We start from the raw sequence: 23,392 nt of genomic DNA, 5'->3' as shown, positions 1-23,392 counted from the left end.
GGGCAGATCACTGCCCACAAGGACCCTTTGTCATGTCTCCTAGTGAAAAGGAGCCATAAAACTTTTAGAAAAAAGAGACATCATTGCATTCCTCCACAGGCAGGGAATGGCGCCTGTTTCAGACACACTCCTGCATCCCAAAGAAGAAATATTCCGAACAGTAATAAATGACTGAAGGGTTATTTCAAGCCAGCATAATTAATTAGCTCAGAGGCTGAATGCATCCCCAGTTGGCCCTAGGAGGTAGAGGAAGGATATAAAGGTGGTGTTCCCACTTGCACAGTTAGTCTTCAGTGTAATCTTGTCATTGTGTTGCAAGGCAATGCTCACGAGAGTGGTGTAGGAGATAAAACTCACAGGTGGAGAGGGAGGGGAAAGCATACGTGACTCCTGAAGCCAGCAGCTGCTCTGCCTGCAAATCTGCGCCTTGATAAGCTACTGTTTAGTATGCTGTGGGCTGGGTAAGCGCTTTCTGGGACATAGGTGAGGCCAACATCAAGCCTGAGACTGTGCCAAGGTCAGTGTGGCATGCTGTGACAATTGAGACTATTGTGCTTAGACTTTTTGAGGATTTCTTTTTTTTTCTGTAGGTGAATGGCTGTTCTGGGAAACAGAAACCAAATCCTCATTAAATCTGCAGGCACTTTTGCTGACAGCAGCTCCCATTTAACTCTCAGCCCTCTTTCCCCTATTCTGATACCCTCAGGCTTCCCTTAAGAGATGAATGTTTCATTGCTCTCCAGTGACAGGCCCTCAATCCCACAGCTGTCACCAGTTGGTGGAGCAGCTCCACCTCTGCCAAATCGCACACTCCACCCTGGAGGTTACAAAACTCCATCTGAAGGAGCCTGTGAGAGAGGAGCAGCTCGAAGGTTTCTGCTGAGGCCACTGCTAGTGTGTTGTCTAAAGCTTTTTGCATTTATAAAATACGACCCCTGTGAAAGGTATGTCTGATGAAGATTTGGCCTCCCTTCTCCCTAAACTAAAAGGTGCCTGAAATAAATCAAAGTAATGCTCATTTACAGGGCAGGACACAAGGATCTAATGATACATAAAAGATGAAGAGCAAACAAGCACAAAGATAATTATCCTGATTCTAGTCCCCGTCTTCATTTTCTGTTAAAGCAACAAGGCAGATGTGGTGGCACAAAAAAAAAAAAAACCCTACAGCCAGTCTGTTCTTCTGCAGCACACACAGTTTTCCCCTTCTCATGTAAAACTACTGGCAAATATTTTTGTTCAACATTAATCTTTCTCCATGACCCAATTTCTACCTCCTCCACAATTTAGGATATTTTGGCAGATGCCTGTAATTTTTATGAATTAAAGTAAATGTCAGAAGGAAAGCTCCTCCTCCCATTCCTCTCAAAGAGCTGGAAATAAAACCCCATGTCTAAGGTTATAAAGCTCAACTCTCAATTTTGGAAAATTGCTAGAACAAGTTTGCTTAGCAGCTCCACATTAAAAAATGTTTCCAGAAGAGTTTCTGAATTTCCTCAAACTAAATCAAAGACCAACACAAGCTGTATCCCAATATCATTTTTGCAAATGCTTTTTCCCATAGCAGCCTCAGTCTGCACACTCATTTTAACACCAGTGCCTTAATATTTTATACCATTTCAGATAGATTTGTTACTGTAGAATTCTTGAAACAGAATTTTTGAAGCCAAGCTGGTTGCAAGCTGAACTAACTGTATTACATTGATCCCAAACCTCAAGAAGGGTAAGGAAAGAAAACTATTTCATGGTTGGAGGTGCAAAACTGCAGAAACAGGTGTAACTTCATACCCATTCTTAGGACTCTCGTGGGGTAGAGATGGACTCTCTTTCATCAGCCTCACTTTTTTTCCTTTTTCTAGTTTTCCTCCAAGCCAGTTATTGCTCCACAAAATGCAAGGAAGATGGCTTTCCCAAACTGGACAAGAACCTTGTATGCCTTGACTATTTGTCCCTTACAGGCAGCAGTTTTCTCACTATGGGTACTTTCTGAGATCCATAGCAGTCCCCTTCTGGTGCCTGCAAATGATTCCCATGGCCTGACTTCAGCTCCTTTTTATTATGAGGGATAAAATACTTAACAATGGGGAAAAGAGGAAATGTTAAAAAAAATAAATGTTTCCCCAGACAATGTGATGGGACAGAAGGGCACTGAGCCAATCAAGTATTACACCTCTGCAAGTTACTTGGGGGGTTTTTCTTCCCTTCTGTCCTTAACATAGTGACCCCTGTGTGCAGCCTTTGCTTTGGAGCTCTCAGAGGACCTGACCAGTTTGGGGTGCCTCAAGACACTATAGGGGGACAAATTATTAGAGCAATGACATATCTTTTTCCTACATAACTGTAGAACATACATAACTTCTAAAAGCTTTCAAAGAACAGAGATCACATTTTGAAATACAACACATTTTGAAATTCTCATTAATAGTGTTGGATTCCAACTCCTGAAAAAAAACAGTCAGTCTGCAATACCAGATGAAGACTTCTAGTCTCAAGATTAATTACGTTAATGGTCTAAGCAAAACTAATCTCCTCTAACCCAGACAAATTAGTGTTTCTTTGTGGCTCATTAATCCCTGCTTCTTCATCTGAAGAGGCCGTGTTGCAGAGTACCAATATATGCAAAAGAACAGCATGCCAGGAATATCTCAGATTGGAAGTGCTGAAAACAGCAGAAGCATTACCTGGTTTGATCTAGACATCTAGTAGCATTTTGTGCTCTATCCACCTTTCATTTATCCATGACTCCCCCCTGCCAGTTGAAAGAAGCCTGGAGTATACCACCAAATGCTGTGATCTTCTGCAATCCCATTGAGAACAGAAACAGAAGTTTAAGGAAAAGCCATGTACTGCACCTTTCATCAGAGAAAGCTGCTGCCACCATGACAAAGGAAGAAGGAACCACCATCTGTAAATCTAATGACTTTACCACTGACATTCATTCATTAATAATAGCTAAGGATCATCTTGCTGACAGACCTTTATGTATGGTTTCAGTCAAAGGAGACACCTGAAGAAACTTTTTCTTAACCCTTTCAGCCTTTCTTCAGAGGTTGGACTGTCCCGTCCCTGCCAGCTCACCCAGGTACAACTGCTTGAGCAAAGGAGCAGCCCAGCACTGAGCTCAGGTTCACCTCCAGCCAACTGCTGCCTACAAATGTGCCTGGGTTATACTCCTCAGCTGTCAATACCAATGCAAGCAACAAGCATGGGACTACAAAGTTCAGTATAATTAAGTTACACTTGTGGTAATTCTTGATTTAAAATGACTTTACTCCTCTCTCAAGGTGTTTGATCCCTGAGGCCTGAAATCCTCAGTGTGGGTGCCACTGCTTGCAAATCAATTGTTACTGTCAGATATTAGATTGATTCCTGTGGTGCAGTGCCTATGAGCAGCAGAAGCAAAAGTGCCAATTTCAATTACTAAGCAAAACAGAAGATTTCTTTGTGATTAGATGTCAAGAGGAAGATTACCACTAGCTACATTCTGGGGAAGAAAAAAATCCAATGTCCTTACTTTGCAAAAAAGGACAGAAATGCATACAGATTTCTACACTGGATATATCCAGCTATATTGTTTGTTTTTCCACATTATTGAAATAAATGATAAATATACATATAAAGACATAATACTATATATGCCCACAGAGTTATGCCATAACATACCCATCTGAATGAATTCAGACCAGAGATAGAAGTGTAACAGGGTGATTTTCCCTTGAACTCCCCTGTGCTACACAAATTTGGGTGAATCAACCACATTCTTTTAATGCCCTCCATCGTCTCTGGGCTATCACTGGCATCATTGAATTTAGCCTGACAAAACACTTCCATGTGGGAAGTATATCTCATTGTATACCCTGGAGATGAGCAGAGCTGAAAGAATAGGTCCAAGAACCTGGGTGTCCTTTGGCAAAGAGGAGAACCATGTCTAAATCTTCAGGCCTCTGATGTCACCCTCTCACAAAGGTCAACCCACACTAGAAGAACCACATCATCTCCTGGCAAAGAACTGAAGAAAAATTTCTTATTTTCCCTATGTTTTGGCCACTTCTCCCACTGACGTTTTTTCAGCCCTAGCTGTGCCAACAATGATGACTTTCCCTTCAGAGCCTTCTTTCCCAATCTCTGTGCTCAATGGACTGTTGCCCCATGCAACACACCGACTGCTGCAATGAGCCATGGGCAATCAGCCAGCCCTGACAATGGCAGTGACAATGCCATCCCCCAGAGGAGGGGACAGCAGCAGTACAGGCTGGAACAAAGCCTCCCTGCCTTGGGCCCAGTGGGCACTGTTTTCATTGACATGTGCAGACACGGCACAGGGCTGTTCAGCTCCCTGTTCCTCTGGGCCTGCCTGGCCTGCAGCCGGGACATGACTGCCACCCACACAGGCCTGGCTTCCGCAGAGGTGACAGCTACCGGGACACCTGCGGAGACCACTGCGCCTCCGCATTCTCATCACAGATATTTCCTGTCTGTGGTTTAATCTACCTGGGGTACGCCTGTATGGGCTGCAGCTGGGCTTCCTCCCACTGCCTAGAGAAATCTCAGCTGCGTTACAGTGGGCAGATTGACGTGGTGTGAGGCAGCGGTGCTGGAGTCACCTGTGGCTTACTGACCACAGCGCACCAACCACGCGTGCCAGGAGCGGTGTGTGGGCAAGGAGCAGAGTGCAGACACTGCAGTGGGGATGTCCTCGAGGTTCTTGACATGGTGACATCTGCAGTCCCTGTCCTTGGCTCACACATCACACCACAAGCTTTTTCTATCATCTCCAGTTTCTTGGGGGGAAGGGAGACTGTTCCTGCATCTAAGCTGTGGTACTGGTGTGAGTGGGCTAAGCAGAAAGATCCAAGAAAGGCTGCAGGGCATGATGCAGGGAAGAAGACCCATTCAATTTCATGTTTTCTCTTCTGCAGAAGAGGAGGTGGGGAAAGCAAGAGAAAAGCAGGCTGGATATGCTTCAGCTCTTATTAAGAGAAAGGATACTCCAGGCTGCTTTCAGCAGCTTCTGATTCAGCTCAGAGCACAGCTGCAGGGGGACACAAAGCAGTGCTGTGAAGGGCAACATCTGAGGCACAAGAGATACAGAATACAATCTGTACACCCTCAGACTTTATTCTACACTCCCCTAGCCCTCCTTCTCTAGTTTAGTCAATATATTCCTGGCTAGAAGCCGGTGCATGGGAGGAAAAGGAGAATTATTTTTTTCCCTGCAGTATGACTTCCTTTTTAAAAATAACATTTCTTTTTTGGTCTAGCAACATCAACAAGGTACACTGTTAATAACACACATAGGAAAAACCCATTATTTTCATGCCATTTCACACCCTTGTGCTGGTCCATGTACCATCATACAGTTGTTGAAGAACTGCTGAACAGAGTTAAAGTTATTTCTGAGATTGTTAAAGCAAAAGGAACATTTTCCTGAATCCACTTTGCAGAAAAATTACGTGCAGGAAATTAATTTAGAGATCTAGAGAAATCTGCAATTAGACATTAGTTTTTCCATTGAATGTAAAACTCAGCTAAGATTGTTTACAAACTCCACTGCTTCTTGGGCAGAGTGCAGCAGTCCCCTGTCAAGGGAGAAGGGTTCAGCAAGAGCTCCCCAAATTCACAGGCAGTGCTAGGAGAACACATAACCAATTTAGACCCAGGTGGTTCAGTTACTGGAATTTGACATTAACTGTCTGCAAGAGTGCAGCTGGAACAACTGCCATCTCTCTAAACCAAGAGGCAGGGCTTTTATGGTTTGGGAACATGAGTCCCTCTTCCATAGCCCAGCACCACCAGCCTAAGGAACAATTTTTGGATAGAGTCTTGAATGAGGCTTTGCTGTTGTCCAGACTTTGCTCTGTGGAAAGCTAAGCAGGTGAGGATGAGAAAAGTTAGGTAAGTGCCAGATGCTCTGAAAAATTCTACCTTTGAGGTCTGCAGTCAGTATTACAAAAATTTGAAGAGGCCTTGGCAAGTGCTTAAAGAACCCCATTTCCTAAGTTGATCTGAACTCATGCTTTATGTCAGCCTATCATCAAGGATTCTTGCAAAACTGAACTTCTAGTCCAAATCACTTTTCAGATAGAGCCTGAGGAAAAAGCTATTGCAAAAAGCAAACAGCACAGTTAATATTAGGGTTTCCTTTCATCAAAACAGCTTTCAATTGCCAGAAATATGGTTTATTGGCCACATATGATGCAAACAAACAATCAAGAGAATGGACTTTGTTACTGAGGGGATTTAGAAGGCTTCAAAATTGGATGCAAAGCTAGTTAAAATCCTTACCACACAGGCATTGCCAATTCTCCACGCTGCATGCACACGTACACCAGTTGTGCAGTTGTAAGGGCCAACTGGCTGAGAGAAAGTATAAAATGGTATTCCACTTCTGCAGGAATGTTTACTTCAGAGGCACAATATGTTTTCCTGACAAGGAGGGATTATACTACACATGATTAGGAATATCTCATTGCAGCTCTCATAAGAACTGGTCTCTGACAACTCCAGAGTTGTTTAATAGCACTTGACATATTACAAGCACACACAGTATTAGCAAGAGTGTAGCAGTCTTTGCTAAATAATCTGTGTAGCTTTATCAATGAACAAACACTACAGATGCACCAAAATCTTTATACTACACACTTCACATATGTGAGCAAGAATAATATTTTCAAATCCTCTCTCAGCTGTGACATCTTCTTGTAAGATGGACGTGCCTAATATTGGTGGAAAACACTTTTACCAAGGGAAAAGGCTCCTTCTCTGATAAGCTTGAGTTTTAATGGGGTGAACAATCCTCATTCATAGCATAGTCTGCACTTGTCCCCATCTATATTAGTTTAACTGTTAGACATTGGGCAGTGTGTTTTTAGGAGCTCCCACTTTCAAGGTCATATAGCTTCAAGAAAACTCCATTAGGGAGACATTTGCAAGGCTGAGTGAATCAGAATTCTTGCCTAAGGACCTGCACAGTTCCTGTTTGACATGCATGCACTGGTAGGTTCAAGACATGCACGATATAAAGGCAAAGTAGCCCACTCTTTGCTTTCCCAATGTCACTGTGAAACGCTCCATTTAGCAAGACTGGAACATATTTCCTTTAGCCTAAGAGCAGCCTGAAGCCTGTGTCTACCCTAGAAGATTAGGATTTATTTGCTGGGACCACACAGGAAATATCCTCAGTTCATGATCCTTGTGATGGCCAGACTTGCTGTAGACTGGAGCACTTCATATTGATAAAATTAATATCTGCACTGGAATCCTTGATGCACTAAGAAGCAAATTTACCCACCTGACCTACAGCCAGCCAAAAATTAAAATATGGCAAAAGGATGTGAATAGGATACCATTCAGTGAAAGATGCAGCTTGTCAATACAAAGGCTCACTCAGTAATAACACTTCCTGGGTGAATATCATGAGTTGGAGTTCAGACTGGACGAAGATGATAGAAAATTTACAAAAAATTCAAATGTCTTTTTTAATCTTATTACAGAGATGACTCAGAGCATTCTGGCATGGGTTAAGAGATGCCCCAGCTTGAACTTTGCAACCAGGCAATTGACTAAACTGCATCAAAAACTGAATCATAAAATTTTCAAACTGCAGCTCTCTGGTTGTTTTGTAACACCAACCATCTAATGGAGAGCTGCCCTTGGATCATCACAGGAGATTTGTTGGCTCATCACTGGCTTGGACAGGGGCACTGTAAAGTGTACCAGAGGTTTATACCTGATCTACCCAGGCAAGTCAGCCAATGCCCTTACACAGAAGGTTAATAACCTTTGGAAATGTTACCTTGCACACTGGAAGACACACTGATACTCTTGTGTGCAGTCAGATGAGCTCACTCTGGCCTGGAATAACAAAGGAAAACTCCACCATGATGAGTGAGTGTGTGCCTGAGCCCACTCCTACCAAGTCAGGCTGAGAGCCCCAGCACTGCCCTCGCTGGTGCTACCAGTGAAGGGAAGCCCTTCCAGTTCAGATCCTAAAACTGTAAGACAATGCCTGTAAGTCAAGAGAGTGAAACACTTCCGTACTTGTGGGAATCATTATCCACAGGGAGAACAGCCTGCCCACCAGCTGACAGAGCACTGCCTGGGCAGTGTCACAGGAGCAAGGGCAACAGTACATTCTTCTCCAAGTCCCCTGGCTGAGCAGCACTATGGCCCTTGCTTTCAGCTTCTCCAGTCCCGGGGTGCATTGAATGCCATTCTGCCAGTAAGAGTCCTCTAAGTGAACAGAAAAATCCAGTTTCTCCTTTGCCTTGCCCTGCTGGCCTCCTCTTCCCCCTGCTCAGTAATGCAGCAGGACACCCTTTGAAGACCAGCTGCTCCTTGACAGCCAGTGACAAGATTTACATTTCTGTGGCACATTTCACACTAATGGATACCAAAGGACATTTCAAAAGGTCTTTCACAGAGAAAGTCTTATACCTGAGTTATGATAAAACACTGCGGCATGTAAGTATCTCACAGTAACTTTATGACAAGCAGCAGAGATGAGTGTTAAATAGCTACAAAGGGAATTTGAAAGGATGAGTGCAGTTTCTCACATTGGTTCTGCCAGAACATCAGAACCAATATCATCCCAATTCTTAAAAAGGGTGGCACAGAGGTCTCAGTAGCTACAAGATTTTCTGTCTCGGAAGATTATGTGTCCTGAGACAAAAATCATACAGAGAAATTGGAATTAGTAATAAATCCAAAATAAATGAATTCCACTTACTGAGTCAGTCCTCTCCACAACCTATCATAAGCCTATGTCTTCCCTTCAGCACATCTTCATCAGCCTCGTAATGGCTTGTGGTGAAATCCCAACCCAGCTCAAGGCAACATGTCTGGAAGTAGAGGGCTAATCCTCTGCCGATGTACACCGACGAGATGTCACTGGAGTGATGAAGTGGGAGCAATTTACAGCAGCTGAGAATGTGTCCCATAAGGCAATCAGACTTAAAAAAAAAGTGATGGCAAGGGTCCTAAACAATTTCAAAACACTGCTGTCAGAACAAATCTCAGTGTACAAAACCCTTCTTTGAGAAGTTGTCAGAGACCCAGATGGGTTACTGGCTTATTCTGTCCTTCCTGGAACACTGTGCTCCTTTCCAATTATTATTATTCCTGTACCCTAAACCCGCACTGTGAGGAATTTCTGGCATGACATCATCCCAAACACTGAGCTTAAGACTGGCCAAATATTTTGCTGAGCTTTCTTTCCCTCCCTGCCTTGGTAGTTAAGCTTTAGCTTAAAACTTTTATTTTTCATTATGGATGTAAAACAAGGAGTTTAAAACCAGACAGAAAAACAACCTGCAAAAGGCAATTAATAAAACACACCAGCAGTCCCAAAACTGTTCAGAACGCTTCATTCAGCAATGCATTGAGACAGAACCACAGCAAAGCTACTAAATAACATGTGACAAAACAAAACCCAGGAAAAGGCAAAATAATAACTTGTGGTTTTTAGCATCTTTTATCCAAAGTGCTTTGCAGTCATATATGCATATTATATAGGGATCATTCATCTAGCTGAAATATAGCTGGCTTCACTTCAGAACTAAGTTGCATAACCACACATAATAAAACTATATGGCAAAGTCAGACAGAGGAAAATGAAAAGCAACTCTTCTAGTTGGATTATAGAACAAATTCCAAGTCAGCAGAACACCACTCTCTCTGGGTGAAATTTAGAGGAACACTGAGGATTGCATTCAAACTCGTGGGGAAGATATCGCGGCATCACTAACGACCCAGCCTTTGGGTTTACCTCTAAAAGAATATATAGTACCTCTGGCAGCAAAATGTCTCTACTAGCATTAGAGAGGGCCCAGGTGATACCCACTGAGTGATCAACATTCATTTCTGAATCACTTGCATTTCCTCAAAGGCCTCCCAGCTTAGCATCCAACCCTGAAGCCCGGTGAAGATCAATATTTCTCAACAGCCAGTATGAGCATAGCCTGAGCACAAAACTGCTTCTAACACTTCTGTTAGGCCAGGAGCACTCAGTAGAGTTTCAGAGAGAGGCCAGTCAGGCTACAGGACATGATTGCTTTTACTCTAAATACTGTGGTTAACAGTATGATGGGAATAAAGTCCCTCATATGCCAGTGTGATTGTGTGGAGAAGGTGGGACTGTATTTCCAGCTGTGGATCACATTAGCTAGTTAAGGTGCATGACCCTCTCTAGCTTCTGGAGCTTTGAGTTCTGCACAAAGGTTGCTGACAGGCCACCACGCTTGTCCAAAACCACAATGCTAATTGTTGTTATCCATATAGAAATTTTCTGTTACGTTCTCCATCACAAAATGCACATTACAGGCAGGAGCCTTGCTCTTAGGTGGCTCTTCATTTTCCTCACTGCCTTCAAGCGCCCAGCTCTCACATATTTGCATCATAAAAAATTTCACATATTCAAGTGACCAGCATTTTATTCAGACACCTTTGATGATGGATGTCTGGGGGGAGTCAGCTCTGCTCAAAAGCCCTAATTCTGGTGATTTGCCATTTCAAGCCTCAAAGTGCATTGAGTTGTAAGTGGTTCCCATGTAGAGGTTTTCCTTTGCAAATAAAGGCTAAAAACATTAGTGTAACACCACCTGTGATACTGCAGAACCTAAATCTATTTCACAGAGCAAGGGTACTAGCCCTGCATTGGGAATTTCCTTTGTCTTCCAACACACTGCAATTCTAATGGCCTCTCACAGCACTGGAGCCAGAACTCCTCTTACAGGTAGCCCCTTGCCTCTTTACACTTCCAGCAGGCTCAGAAGACTGCAGAAACATGAGACGGTAGAAACACAAAGTATTATTCATCCTTCCTCCCAACCAGAGATTTGCCAGGCAAGCCACTTTGCACATCCTTTTTCCCCTGAGAAAGTTGCATCGCTAGTGGCAAGAAGTAAATGGAATACCTGGGCTGGTGTTTCATCACGACACTCCTGTCTGTTGAGGAACTGTCTCACAGTGAGGTGCATCCCCTGCTGAAGCAATATCACTTTCTGCCACCTTTGTCTCTGTCCTTGCCTCCTCCAGCCTCACAGCACAGTTACGGGACAGCTGCAGGTATACTTGCCCTCCTTTCTTCACACAGTCTGTTTCTCTTCCTCATTCACAGATATATCAATGAGGTGACTGTGTTCTGTGGTTAAAATTGTATCCCCTGATATTTTAAATCTGTAGTCAAAGTAGATTTGACTAGTCTGAATTCACCTTTGAAGAATAAATAGGGACATGGAAAGATGCTGGAATAAAAGCTACTGCAATCAAAGACTGGAGATCTCCAGCTATGTCTTGAGAGACTTGATCTGGATATAAGAGAGCCCTTCCAATTCAAGGAAGCACAACTGCTGTGTGACTCCTTCACCTCCAAGTCCTCTTATAATTTCTCATCTCCATGTAGGTTTTCTTGTTCCTAACAGCCATTCCTTTCCAAGCTATTTACTATGGCATACCATCCCGAACACAGAAAATACCTCCTCAACCAGGGAGCTTACTGGGACAGACATGAGTCAGTCAGCATCAACTGATAAGGAATAATTCAATACAGTCTATTCTGCAGTCTCTGGCCCTGGGACACTAATCCAGAGGCTAATAAAGCAGTAATCCCTTGCTGATCCACAGGCTCTGTTTCCCACATCATTACTCCAGGTTATATCTGCTCTCACCACCCTAAATATCCTTTCCCTCCCTTCTTCCCCACCTTGCACTCTCCTCACTAGCATGACATCATTACAGCCACCTTTCAGGACCCACAAATGGAGCCATTGACACTCAGTTATTTCAGCCTTCCCTCCTGAGCTACTGCTGTCCCAAAGCACAGGCTATTTGGTTGGCTTTTGAGCTGGTGGGGTTTAGCTTGTCTCAGAAATGCCCCTGGTACCCCAGCACAGAAGCTGCTTCTGGTTCCCAGGGAGCTGCTGAGAGACAGTAAAAATAAGGTTCCACCTCCAAGAAGGGTTCCTCCCCTGCCCTTTCCCAGGCACCCCAACCTGCCCCTGAAGGGGAGATGTACAAATTGCCCAACCCAGGGTGCTGGTTGCAACCTTATAATCTCCATTTACTCTATGAGCTGCTCACTCATCTGTAACGGGAAGCTCTAAGCCTTGTCATGGATCAGCCAACCCCCAGTCCAGTTCATCTTCCTGTTAACATCTCTGACAGGCACAAGGAAGGAGGGAGCAAGGGAAAGAGACATGCAAGTCCCTGGCAAAGCATGGCTCTACTGTCCCAGGTCAAGCCCTTCACACGGTTTGGTCTCCCTGTGACACTACCAGATGCTACAGAGAAGGTAAATAATGCAGAAGCATCCATCTTCTGTGTTAGTCTTATCAGGCTCCTAGTAAATAGGAAGTGCCCGAGGACCTGAAGCATAATGGCGGTAAATATCACATATTCTGAAATATCTGGATTTTCTCAGTCAGCTCTCACATGTCCAGCACGAATGGATCTTGCAGAGGCTTAGCTTTCAGTGGTGTGCTGGGACAGGAAGTTACTTTTACAGCATGCTTTTACTTAGCAATGATGTGGAGCTTGATTCCAAGCTTGCCATCTTTTAATTTAATCAGATGTCCTTTGAATAAGATGCTGTATTTTAGGCATGCCAAAGAGGCTGATATAGGGAGAGCTGCAGTGCCATTTCTCTCTCACTTTTGGAAAAGCTCACCACTAGAATTTAACCTGAGACATAAGAGCCAAAGAGCAAAGACAATGGAGCTTTAAAAGGATACAGGAGAAGAGATACCAAATGCTCCCAACATCCATCAATGTGTAAGCACAAATTATTTGCTTTCAGCAGGAGTCTCAGGGTGTCGAACACTTTTACTAGCAGTGAGTACAAGGGTTACAGGGCACATTACTATGTTGCAGGGTGGCTTTTCTGAGCTCTCTTCCTTGATTTTGGGGTTAAGAAAGGCTCCTCATCTTTCACATGGTTTTAACTTTACTCTGATTTTTAAAAACAAAGCAGCATTCAAAGTGATCTGTATGCTTCAAATCACAAACAAATGCACAAGACACAATAGAGCCACAGCAGTTGCCCTAGTTGGTAAAGTGCTATTTAAAGAGGATTAAAGCTGACTGCAGTCCTCATTTTCCATCTGCCCCTCCTACATCACTTTCTTCTTCCCATCTCTCCACGTGATAAGGGAAAAGGATACACTATAAAAATCAACAAGTTAGGATGTTTCAGCTGCTTCTTTCCTGACAACTAAGAAGGAATAGAAATGCAAAAGCAAGTACACAAGTTATCAGCCTGTCCTTCCTGACAATTCACTGCAGCTCTCAAACAACACATATCCCCCCATCATCCCATGCGGGTAAGGAGACACCATATCCCTGCTGGCCCAGAACCGAGCCTAGGAAGAAGCTTGATGACCTGGGTCAACCTGGGAGTACAGGCATCTGATGCAAAGGGACATCACAACATCTCATGGCTCTTGAAATAAACAGAAAAAAAATGCCAAAACGCCCCCACGCCCCAAGTTGCCACCTCTTTGATATGTTCTGTGTCTACTAACCTGCCTGTAAACACCATGCTTACAAAGCAGGTGGGCAATTCATCAGCCAGCTGCATCCTCCCATGTGCCACTATTCCCTTTTGTCCTGCAATGAGGAGAATTTGCCAGCTCTCTCAGCTCTCTGACAAGCACACAGGACCCTCACGGCTCCATCCACAGAGCTCCTGCCTACCTGTTGGCCCTCAGTGTGACCTGCCTGGATTTAATGGCACTCGTGTGAACTGAGCACAAGGACTGTGACAAAGCCATGCTGCTGCATTGATGTCTGAAGATGTAAGAGTCAGGCAACCTCTTCTGACCCCACTGCCCACTCGTCCCTCCTAGAGGCCAAACCTGTGATGGCAATGCAATCCCTCCCCCTGAATGCCTTGCATCAGTCCAACTGCTCCTACCCTGGTAACAGCTCCTGTCCTTAAGCATCTGACTAGTTCATTTGGGATTACAGGTACAGCATATGTTTGCTGCATTCCTGTCTGTAAGCTCTTTTTGGAGCCTTGGCAGCATGAGGATGCAGCACACAGAGGTGGCAGGGGGCCGGAGAGAGGGGAAGGGTATTTGAGTGCCGACTAGGCTGTCCTCCTGAAAGAGGAATGACAACTCAGGATTCATCCACTGCAGCTGCTCCCTTTTAACTGCTTATTTTGAGTATTTACAGATAGAGGAGAAATCATTAAATTACCTGTTGGGATTTTCTTTTTCAGCAGGTTTTCTTCCAGAGAAGAGGCCAGCCTGACAGCACCTAGGCTGCCTCCAGCCCTCTGTCTATACCCAGCTGTCTGAGGCACTGCAAGTTTGTGTGTACACACACCTCACCCACTTCAGTACTGCCCTGCAGAAGGCTAAGAGAGGAGGTACATAAGTCAGAGGCTGATGAAGACACTGCTTAGTGCTGTATTGATTTTTCTGACCTGGCACTGACAGATCTAAACTGAAGCCTGAAGCTGTTAGACCATTGCTAAATCTCAGCCTGGTGTTGATGACTTGTTATACTGCTGACCTGAGCTGGACCCACAGCACAGGTAAGTCTGAGAGGCTTAATGCCTCCCCTCTAAGGACTTATCATCTGACACTTCCCTACTAGAAGGCAACCTGATGAATTAACCCGAAACCCGGGTCATGCAATAAATCTGCCCTTACTGGACATTTGCCTTCACCTCACATATTGACTGCAAGAGAAGCATGGCTCGGCAAGCTTCATCTCACAGAATCAATCAGGTTGGAAAAGACCCCCAAGATCATCAAGTTCAACTGTTAATGTAGCACAAATCCAACACCAGACCATGTCCCCAAGTGCCACATCTACATGTCTCTTAAATATCTCCAGGGCTGATGACTCAACCACTTCCCTGGGCAGCCTGTTCTAGTGCTTCACAATCTTTTCAGTGACAAAACATTTCCTAATTTTCTATCCTGGCACAACTATTTCCCTGGCACAACTTGAGGCCATTTCCTCCTGCCACTTGTTACTTGGGAGATCAATCCCCACCTAGCTACGACCTCCTTTCTGGTAGTTGTAGAAAGCAACAAGATCTCTCCTGAGCCTCCTTTTCTCCAGCCTGCCCAGATCTCACTTTACTGCTTTCTTCCCTCAAGCAGATCAACACTCCTGCCCAGCTTGGTGTTGTCTGCAATCTGACTGAGGGAGCACTCAATGCCCTCGTCCAGATCACTGGTGAAGATTTTAGACAGACTGGCCCCAGTACTGAGCCCTGTGCAACACCACTGGTGACTGGCCACCAGCTGGATGCAACTCCATTCACCAGCATGCTTTAGGGTTGGCCATCCAGCAAGTTTTTTACCCAGAAAAGTGAAAACCCACCCCAAAGTACAAGGTACATTTGGCTTCTTGTCCTTCCCCTTGATTCCGACCCATCAACACCCAACCCTGCTGTCACCATCATTAAGGTAGCTTAAATCTCTTTCCACAAGTCTCCTCTGCAAAGATCCTTTCCCCCTTTTGAGTCAGGTGTACTGTATCTATCACCAGCAGGCCTGGGGTTGTGTAAATTGATCCATGATCAAAATCCCAAAATTCTGCCAGTGACGGCAGGCTCGTAGACAGGTATTGATCTGCTGGCTTTTCCCATTTCTCCTCTCATTCCCTGCAACTGGAAGGATAGATGAGAACACCACTTGTGCTCCTGATCCCTTAACCAGTCATCCCAAGGCCCCAAAGTCTCTCTTCCAAACTGCCCTTGGGTTTGTAACTTGATTGCTGCCAACCTGAAAAATCAATAATGGAAGAAAATCCAAGGGCCATGTCAGAGTAGGAAGCTTTCTCTTCATATCTTTAACCCAGGCCCCAGGAAGGCAGCAGACTTCCCTAAGAAGTGTGTCCAGTCTGCATATGGGGCCTTCTATGATTTTGCTCCCTCAGAAGGGAGTGTCCTATGACAATGACCAAGTCTTTCACAGAGAAGCAGTTTTGATGCAGGGTGGAGGCTGATTTAGCCTCACTGACACCTCCAAGCCAGATGAACCATCAACCCTCATTATTGCTTGGCTCCACTTGAAGAACCTTGTAGCTATTGTGCAAGGGCAGCTGAAGCAGGCCTTAGCCAGGATGGATTCCCAAGAGAAAAAGCCATTTTCCTCATCTCAGGAAGAAGAGTTAAAAATGTGAGAGAGCTTGTTTTGCTCCTTCTCATCTGTCTGAGCTGCACATCCCCTTGTATGGCTGTCTACTCTTGTTTTTCAGGCTGTGCACACAGAATCACATTCTTGATCTCCAGGCTACATTTAACATCACTTTACAACCGTCCTCAAGAGGACAGCTGGGCAGCCAGCTCTGCCAAGCCCTGTGGTTTGGAGCAAATGAGAACGAGTTTACTCTGCTAAGCAGTCCCACAGGTTTGTTCTGCCCTCAGCCCCGTGATGTTTGGGGTTTGGAAGGAAGACAGACTCAGGCTGGAGGAGCAGGGACATCAGCTCCTCCCCAACTTTTGAGCTATAAAAGTGTTAGCGCCAAGGATATCTTCTCTCCCATGAGAGGGTGGCAGCAACTCTCCAACAGGTTGAAATACAGATCCTTCAAGCTCCCACCCTTACCTTAGAACTGACAAGAACTCCCCCTGCTCTCTAATCACCAATAAGCATTGCCCATGGGGTTTTTCCACCTTCTCCCCCAGCTGTGGGGTCCTCTGTGAGCACAGGCATTTTGTGCAGGCAGTGATGGATGCTGATTGTTGTGGATGAGAGGGTGACTGTGCATGAAGAGAACTCCAGCAAAGTTCAGTGGCTTGGAAGAGTTTTCCTCAAGGGGACAGAGTAGTACAAGCACAGGATTGCCCCTGTCAGACAGCTCATTTTCCCTACCCCTGTCCAAGAGAGTGAGAGAGCACTGTCTGCCTGCATTAAGGTGGTTGCACTGTTGGTAATTTGCAAACAGGCAGAGTTCACTTGGGGAAAAATGCAAAGCATGGCAGGGCAGGAGAGGAGACACTCTTTTAAAACACTTTTGTCTTTTGTTAAAGAAAGTTGTAAGACCTCTGTGGGAAAATCTATACCTAATTAAAAGTTTAGCAAGTCCAAGGAGATAGTCAAGGCTACAGAAATCAATTGGTGGGAGCCTGAGACTTATGCACTAGCCCTTAGTATGTTAATTCACAATGTTTCCCAGAGATGGACATGACCCAGAGCTGCACAGAGTGTCTAAGGCATTGCTTCTGGGAGGATCAGGTGAAAAGTTCTCAAGTTGTTGGTGATAGCAGCCATTGTTCTTTCAGGAAAAAAGACACAAAGAAGCTGTTCAGTATTTTGGAATAGACAATTGCAAAAAACCCCAAAAAATCTGCCTGAATCAGTCTTGCAATCATCAAGGCTGGTCAGCCTGAGTTTCCATGGTAAGCATTTCCACCAGGAGCTTAAAGCAAATGATGATGGTAGTCTTGATGGAGGGGTGCAGAGAAAGAGAGAGCAGGATGGGAGAGGCAGGCAGCCAGGGAAGCACTTCCCACACACACAGGGAAAGCTAAGACTGAAAGAGACACAGAGGTTTGGGCAGCTGTGCTCAGGGAAACATGACTGTGTATGTTCCTTGTCAACAAAGAAAGCTGCACCAAGGACAGACTCTCCTCCACTATCAATTATTTATTGAAAGAACCCCTGCACTCCTGAGCCTATTCAGGTCTGGAGGTGGCACTGGCTCTGGAAGGTTTTGGGGAATGCTGCATCTCCTGCAGCAAGCACCACAAAGCAAACCCCAGCAGAAGGGCTGGGAATGTAACTCAGCTGAAGGGAGACAAAGCTGCCACTCCTAGAACCAGAGAGTCACTTAGGTTGGAAAAAACCTTTAAGATCATCAGGGTGAACTGTTAGCCCAGCACTGCCAAATTCACCACGACTACACATCTTTTAAATCTGCTCAGCACCTCCAGTTCCAAGGCCAGGCCACACAAGATCACAAACATAGGTCAAGAAATACAGAAGAGTAGTCGGAGGGTCTTACTCTGGGCCCCTGTAGTCCCAGCATCCCACCTCCAAACCCCTCCAAGGCCAGGGCAAATATGCACACAAAGGATCAGCTTCCCCCATCCCACTAAAACAGTCCCAGCACAGCAATCCCATTGCCTGGTTAAGCACATGCACTACTAGCAAGAAAAAAAAAAGCAGCCCAATTTGCTTTGCTGCTTGAGCACCCACCCCTGAGCTATTGAGAAAATACTATAACTTGTGCAATAGAGCTTTCCAGTGCCAGCAATAGCAGGAGGCAGATGCAGCACAGGGGATGGAGATTGCCAGCCCATCCCCCCCACCCCCCGCAGCACAGGCAGACACACAAACTTACCTTTCACTCCTTCCCTCACTAACTGTCTTATCACCATAGCAACTGTAATCCTAGGTCATGCAGCTAGGAAAAAAGAATAAATATAGCACAAATGAAGATATACACTATCGCCAAACACAGCCTCAGTGGTAGAATCTAATTTTCATTAGAGGCATAACAGTGGTTTTGCATAATTATACATATATTAATACCCAACATGCCCATCTTCAGTTGAAATTCATTAATTCAGTTCTAAATAAAAAGGATTGCTCATTGCAGGTTAATTTTTTTTTTTTTAAAGCAGAAAATATTTCTAAAAGCTCAAATCATACTTTCACAGCTTTTTCTTAATCCTGAGATTAACAGAGAAAGGAAAACACAAAGATTAAGTCAGCTCTGAAGTAGAAACATGGCAAAAAACATAACAGGAAACATTGCTGCTTTTACAATGTGAGTAGTGAGAACAAGCAATAAAACAATTTGGCCAGATGCTGCACTGTACCTGGAATTGAGTCCCAAAGGAAAGCATCTCACAGCCTTTGGTGCTTGTGGTGAAAGCAATACAGCAGCATCGTACTGAGACGAACACACCGCTGCAAGCGACCGAACGCAGGTTTGGCTGGTACCAGAATTTACTACACAGCTTGAGGTCAGCATTGACAAGAGGAGGCTTATTTACTCTGATGGCACAGATACAAGATAGCAGCACCAAGGGACAGCCCCAGCCAAGCACAGAAACCCTTCCTCTACACCCATCCTCCTTTAATTTCCTCCTCAGGTTCCTTCATTACCTGCTAAATGCAAACACTCTGAGGCTGGTACCTGACACCCTCTTTATTACTGTTTCCAGGTGGGCCTCGTCTGAGTGATGGGGAGTCCTTGGTGCTGGTCAGACCCCACCTTGCTGTGTGTGGGTCAGTGCCTGGGGGGTGGTTATTGTCACTTCAGGTGGCAGGTACCTGCATATGTGGGTGCTCTGGGACTTCACAGTGAGTTCTTGTATTGCATGCATGCATGCATGCATGTGGCTCTAAGGATGCTCCCAAAATCCTGACCTGGTGCATGCTGGACTAAATAATAAACTAAAATCAGCATCCTTAGGAACTGTCTCTTCTCTAACCTCATCAATATCCAGCCAGGGAGGCAAGGGAGAATCTATGACTTAGGTTTGTCTCCACAGAGGCTTATTAAATTCCTCACTTACTGAAAAGGCAAGGAGAACTAGGACCAAGGGGAGAGGAGGGCTGGGCTTGAGGAAGGGGTTTGGAGGAAGGAAAAAAGGGGGAGGTGGCAGAGTAAATGGAAAGACAGAGAAAGAGACGGAGAGAGAGATCTGTCCTAAACAGCAACAGAAATCTCTCATGGCTGTCAGTCTCTAGCTCCTCTCTTCCTTGTGTTGTCATTAGTACACAGTTCAAAGCTCAGCCAGTGGGAAGGAGAAATCTCCCTTCTCGCCCAAGCTTCTGCAGGAGGGAGAGGGAACTCACTGCCTATCTGTCCAAGCCTGTGTCTGCCCTGGCCAGGGTCTTGCTTGTCCCTCTGCAGTAGGGAGCCCTCACTGACATGGACTTTTGGGATGTGCAGCAGGTTCAAATGTGGCCCCTTCACTCCACACTGTGAACATCTCCTGCCCCTGTCCTGGAGGTACCTGAGCCCTGGAAGCCCACATATCCATGATGAAAAGAGAAATAACAGCTTGCTTCACATGCTGCTGGTCAAGACCAGATTTTTTTCTTTTTTTTATGTAATGAACATACACCTCTGGCACACTTGTGCCTCCTGTGTCTGTCCTCCCCACTTGAGTGCTGGCCTAGACAGAAGAGGAGCATTTTGGACAGGTCAGATGGGGCCTGACACAGGGTCCTGCTGGGCATGAGCTGTGAGCTCAGTGGAGGAAAGAACCCACCTTCTCTCTGTGGAGCTGTGCTGTAGGTTTGTGTGGGCTGTTTGCCCAGGGATGCCCACTGACTACAAAGGCTACCCAGCCTTCTGCCTGACCAGTGGCAGTGCTAAAACCTCCAGAAAAGCAGGGGAAGTGTTCAAATGTCTGTGATTAAGTTTACTTGTGGGAGCAGGACAGGCAGTGAGATATGGTGGCTTATCCTGAGAAAAGATTCAAAATCTTCTCTGAACTGGTGAAGAGGACAAAACCAGCCACTTCTCTGATTTTTGTGTTGTCTGCAGTTACCACTTCTGGCTGCCAAAAATAGTTGGTAGGCCATGAAATGGGGAAACGAGACAGACAGGGACTTGCTCCATCCCTTGAATTATTTTAGGCCAGGTTGGACACAACTTTGAGCAACCTGGTGCAAGTGGAAGGTGTCCCTACCCACGTAGGACCGAACTGGGATACATTCAAGGAGGAGCTGAAATATGACCTAGGAAGCTTGTAGAGACAAGCTTGTAGAGTTCCAGAAATATTGTTATCCCCCAGCTCCTGCAGTTTTGATACAAGTTTGGTCTCTCCCTAGATGTTCCTTTCCTGCATTGTCCCTGCATGTACAAATCCCTTGACATGGGAAACCAAGCCCCAGTGTCCCTCCCCACTCTACCTGTTAGGGGTTTTTACCCATGTCACCTGCTGTGACTCCCACAGTCCTCTGGCAGCAGGGAGAGGGATACCTCAGCTGGGGACCCTGGCAGGGTGGTCCCTTCCCTGCAAACACAGTCATTGAGCCACACTGAGGAAAAGCAAAGCAGTAAGGATTCAAGGGACACAGTCCCTGTTCCCCTTTGGAGGGACATTTAAGCCAGCTGGAGAGGCAGAGGGCATGTGTGAGCATATCCAGCAGGATGAGCTTCATGATTTAGGCAAACAGTGTAAATGCTTAAGTACTTACATCTAATACCTTTCCTGGCACTCCCACAAATGGACTCTCCTGCCCAGCCATGCAGAGCAGTCTCAGATGCCATCTCACAGCAGGGACCTGTGTAATTCCATGCTTCTGCCTACAGGCACACCTGGAAATCTTGCATGTGCAGTGTAGCCCTCTCCCTCTGCCCTGCCTCCCCACTGGAGGGGACAGGCAAGCGATGCTCAGCCTGTCTCGCAGGGGCTGGGGATCTCTGTGCCATGCATGGCACCTTGGAGGGCAGTGTCACGGGGTATAAACGCGAGGCAGGGGGGCAGGTGATTTGCTCCAATGTTTCACTGAAGTCGAACAGCAATTCCTGAGCAGACAATGGAACCAGACCAGAGAAATGGAAGTTGTGGCAAACTGCACTTCCCGGTCCTGTGCTGAGCTGAAGCTGATGTATGCTCATACCAGGGCAGGGGCTCTCCTACCCCTCATGGACTCTCACATGTTCCCACAGCAACAGCAAGGCAATCACATTCCTCCTTCTCTCTCGTGCACACTGATTAAAATCATGCTCATCACAAGTGCCTCAGCACCCAGCACTTTAATTTCTGCAATGAAGGATATGAATGTAGGCGATTCTGAGGCCAGCAAAGCAGAAAATTAGCATTTAGCATGAAAGTGATACCACTGCATCATCACCAGTGCAAACAACACAACCAGCCAGGCTGCCTCTTTCCCTTCCTACCTGCGTGCTTGGACTCATCCAGTGCTGCAACAGCCCCATTGCTTTCCACGCACCTGGGGCCTGTCCCTCTGAGGCTGCCACCAGGAGACAGGCAGGGGCTGCAAGGTGGCATTTGCTTGCTGACTCTGAGCTTTTGATGAAGCAGGTTTATACACTCCTGCCGAAATAATCCTCCCTCAGACGTCAAAAATGCCACATTAGCTGCTTCATTGATTCCTGTGGTATTTACAGAGCAGAAGAATGCAGAAGCAAGCAGGGGTGAGGCTGGAGGGAAGAAACCTTCACCCCTGGTGTGTCCTGTCCCTCAAGGTCAATCATACATATCAAGCAAGGAGTTAGATCTTCTTCTCCAGACCCTTAGCTCTCTCCATCATTACTGCAAATTCCCCTCAGGCCCTCTCACCTCTTTGTTACCTAGGCTGGTTGGGCACAAATAGACATTAAAATGCTGTGTCCATAGAAGCCTAAAAGAAAAGGCTGGCTTTTTACCAGTCAGGCTGGGATGGAGCCATCATCTGGTAGATAATAACTAATCTTGCAAATCTGTGAGCAGCACAGGGGTGACTGCCATGCTTTCCCACCCCAGCCAGGGCTCTGCACGCTTGGTGGCTTCTGCCGCAGAGAGAGCTGCCATTGCCCTGGCCTCCCCTGTGTAGGTGCCTGAACATCCTTGCCCAAAAGGGAGAGTATTTCAACATGTTTTGACATGGATCTGTGACCTCTTTGGGTTCCTGAGCAAATTGATGATGCTGAGATGCCACAGCTCGAGTTCTGAATAGCAGATGGAGTAGCAATTTACACTGCATGAGGAGGGTCCCTCTGGTCCCCAACAGTGCAAGACGGGGCTCATTGCCCTGGGGCAAGCAGAGACCTTTGCAACTCGTTACGGACAGCGTTGCCCAGACATTGCCTGTCTCAGTGCTGTGGGCACTGCTGGTGAGCAGTGTTCCGAGTCAGCAGTTTGGGCTGTTTACTGCTTTAATATATCCTTGAAAAAAGAGACCAGTGGGAGATCTGTTTATAAGCCACAACCACCCTGAAACAAGTATATGCCTACGCCCACGCACAGACACAAAGCAGCAGTGACTATGGAAGCATACGAATAAATATTGAGCAGACACCGAGGGATTTTCAGAACAGTCTCTCTATTTCTTTTTTTATTCAATGCCACGTTGTTTGTTGTTGACTGCCTTTTTTTTTTTTTTTTTACCTTCCTGATTTATTTCCTATGCCTGGGCTTACAATAACAGCAGAAACTAATCAGTGGCCAATGATGATTAAGTCTCTCACGTGTTATTAATTCTGCATTCAAGGTAAGGTAATTTCAAAAATCTGTGCCAAGAAATATAAATGTACAGGGAGGAAGGGGCAGTTGTATTTGTATACAGGGATTATACACACAAAAGCAGATCTTTTATCCACATCACCCTGTTTACACTGCACTCAGCTTTTCTACTTAGAAATATCTATTATTATCTAGAATATGTGTAGTACTTCTGTGCGTAGGTCATCTTGAAATGAACCCTTCATATGATTCAGATAAGGAGGTGAGAAAGGAAATGTG

General features: G+C 45.5%; 1 protein-coding gene across 3 annotated transcripts in view; it reads right to left on the bottom strand.

Annotated features, from left to right (window-relative positions):
* Positions 1 to 22,135, bottom strand: part of GRAP2 (GRB2 related adaptor protein 2) — a 106,889-nt gene extending 84,754 nt beyond the window's left edge. Inside the window, exons 1-2 of one of the 3 annotated variants that reach the window (XM_048302287.1) lie at positions 21,829 to 22,135; positions 18,304 to 18,366 (exon numbers count right to left, since the gene is read on the bottom strand). The gene's annotated coding sequence lies outside the window, so the exon portion shown is untranslated. Of the gene's footprint in view, positions 1 to 8,728; positions 8,927 to 18,303; positions 18,367 to 18,784; positions 19,274 to 21,828 lie in introns of those variants that run through there. The other 2 variants (XM_048302285.1, XM_048302283.1) reach the window with 2 other exon arrangements.
* Between the last annotated feature and the right edge of the window lie 1,257 nt (positions 22,136 to 23,392).

Source organism: Corvus hawaiiensis, chromosome 4 (genome assembly GCF_020740725.1).
Source record: "Corvus hawaiiensis isolate bCorHaw1 chromosome 4, bCorHaw1.pri.cur, whole genome shotgun sequence".
Lineage (NCBI taxonomy): Eukaryota > Metazoa > Chordata > Aves > Passeriformes > Corvidae > Corvus > Corvus hawaiiensis.
The sequence above is the reverse complement of the archived record's forward strand: the minus strand, read 5'-3'. Positions and strand labels throughout refer to the sequence as shown.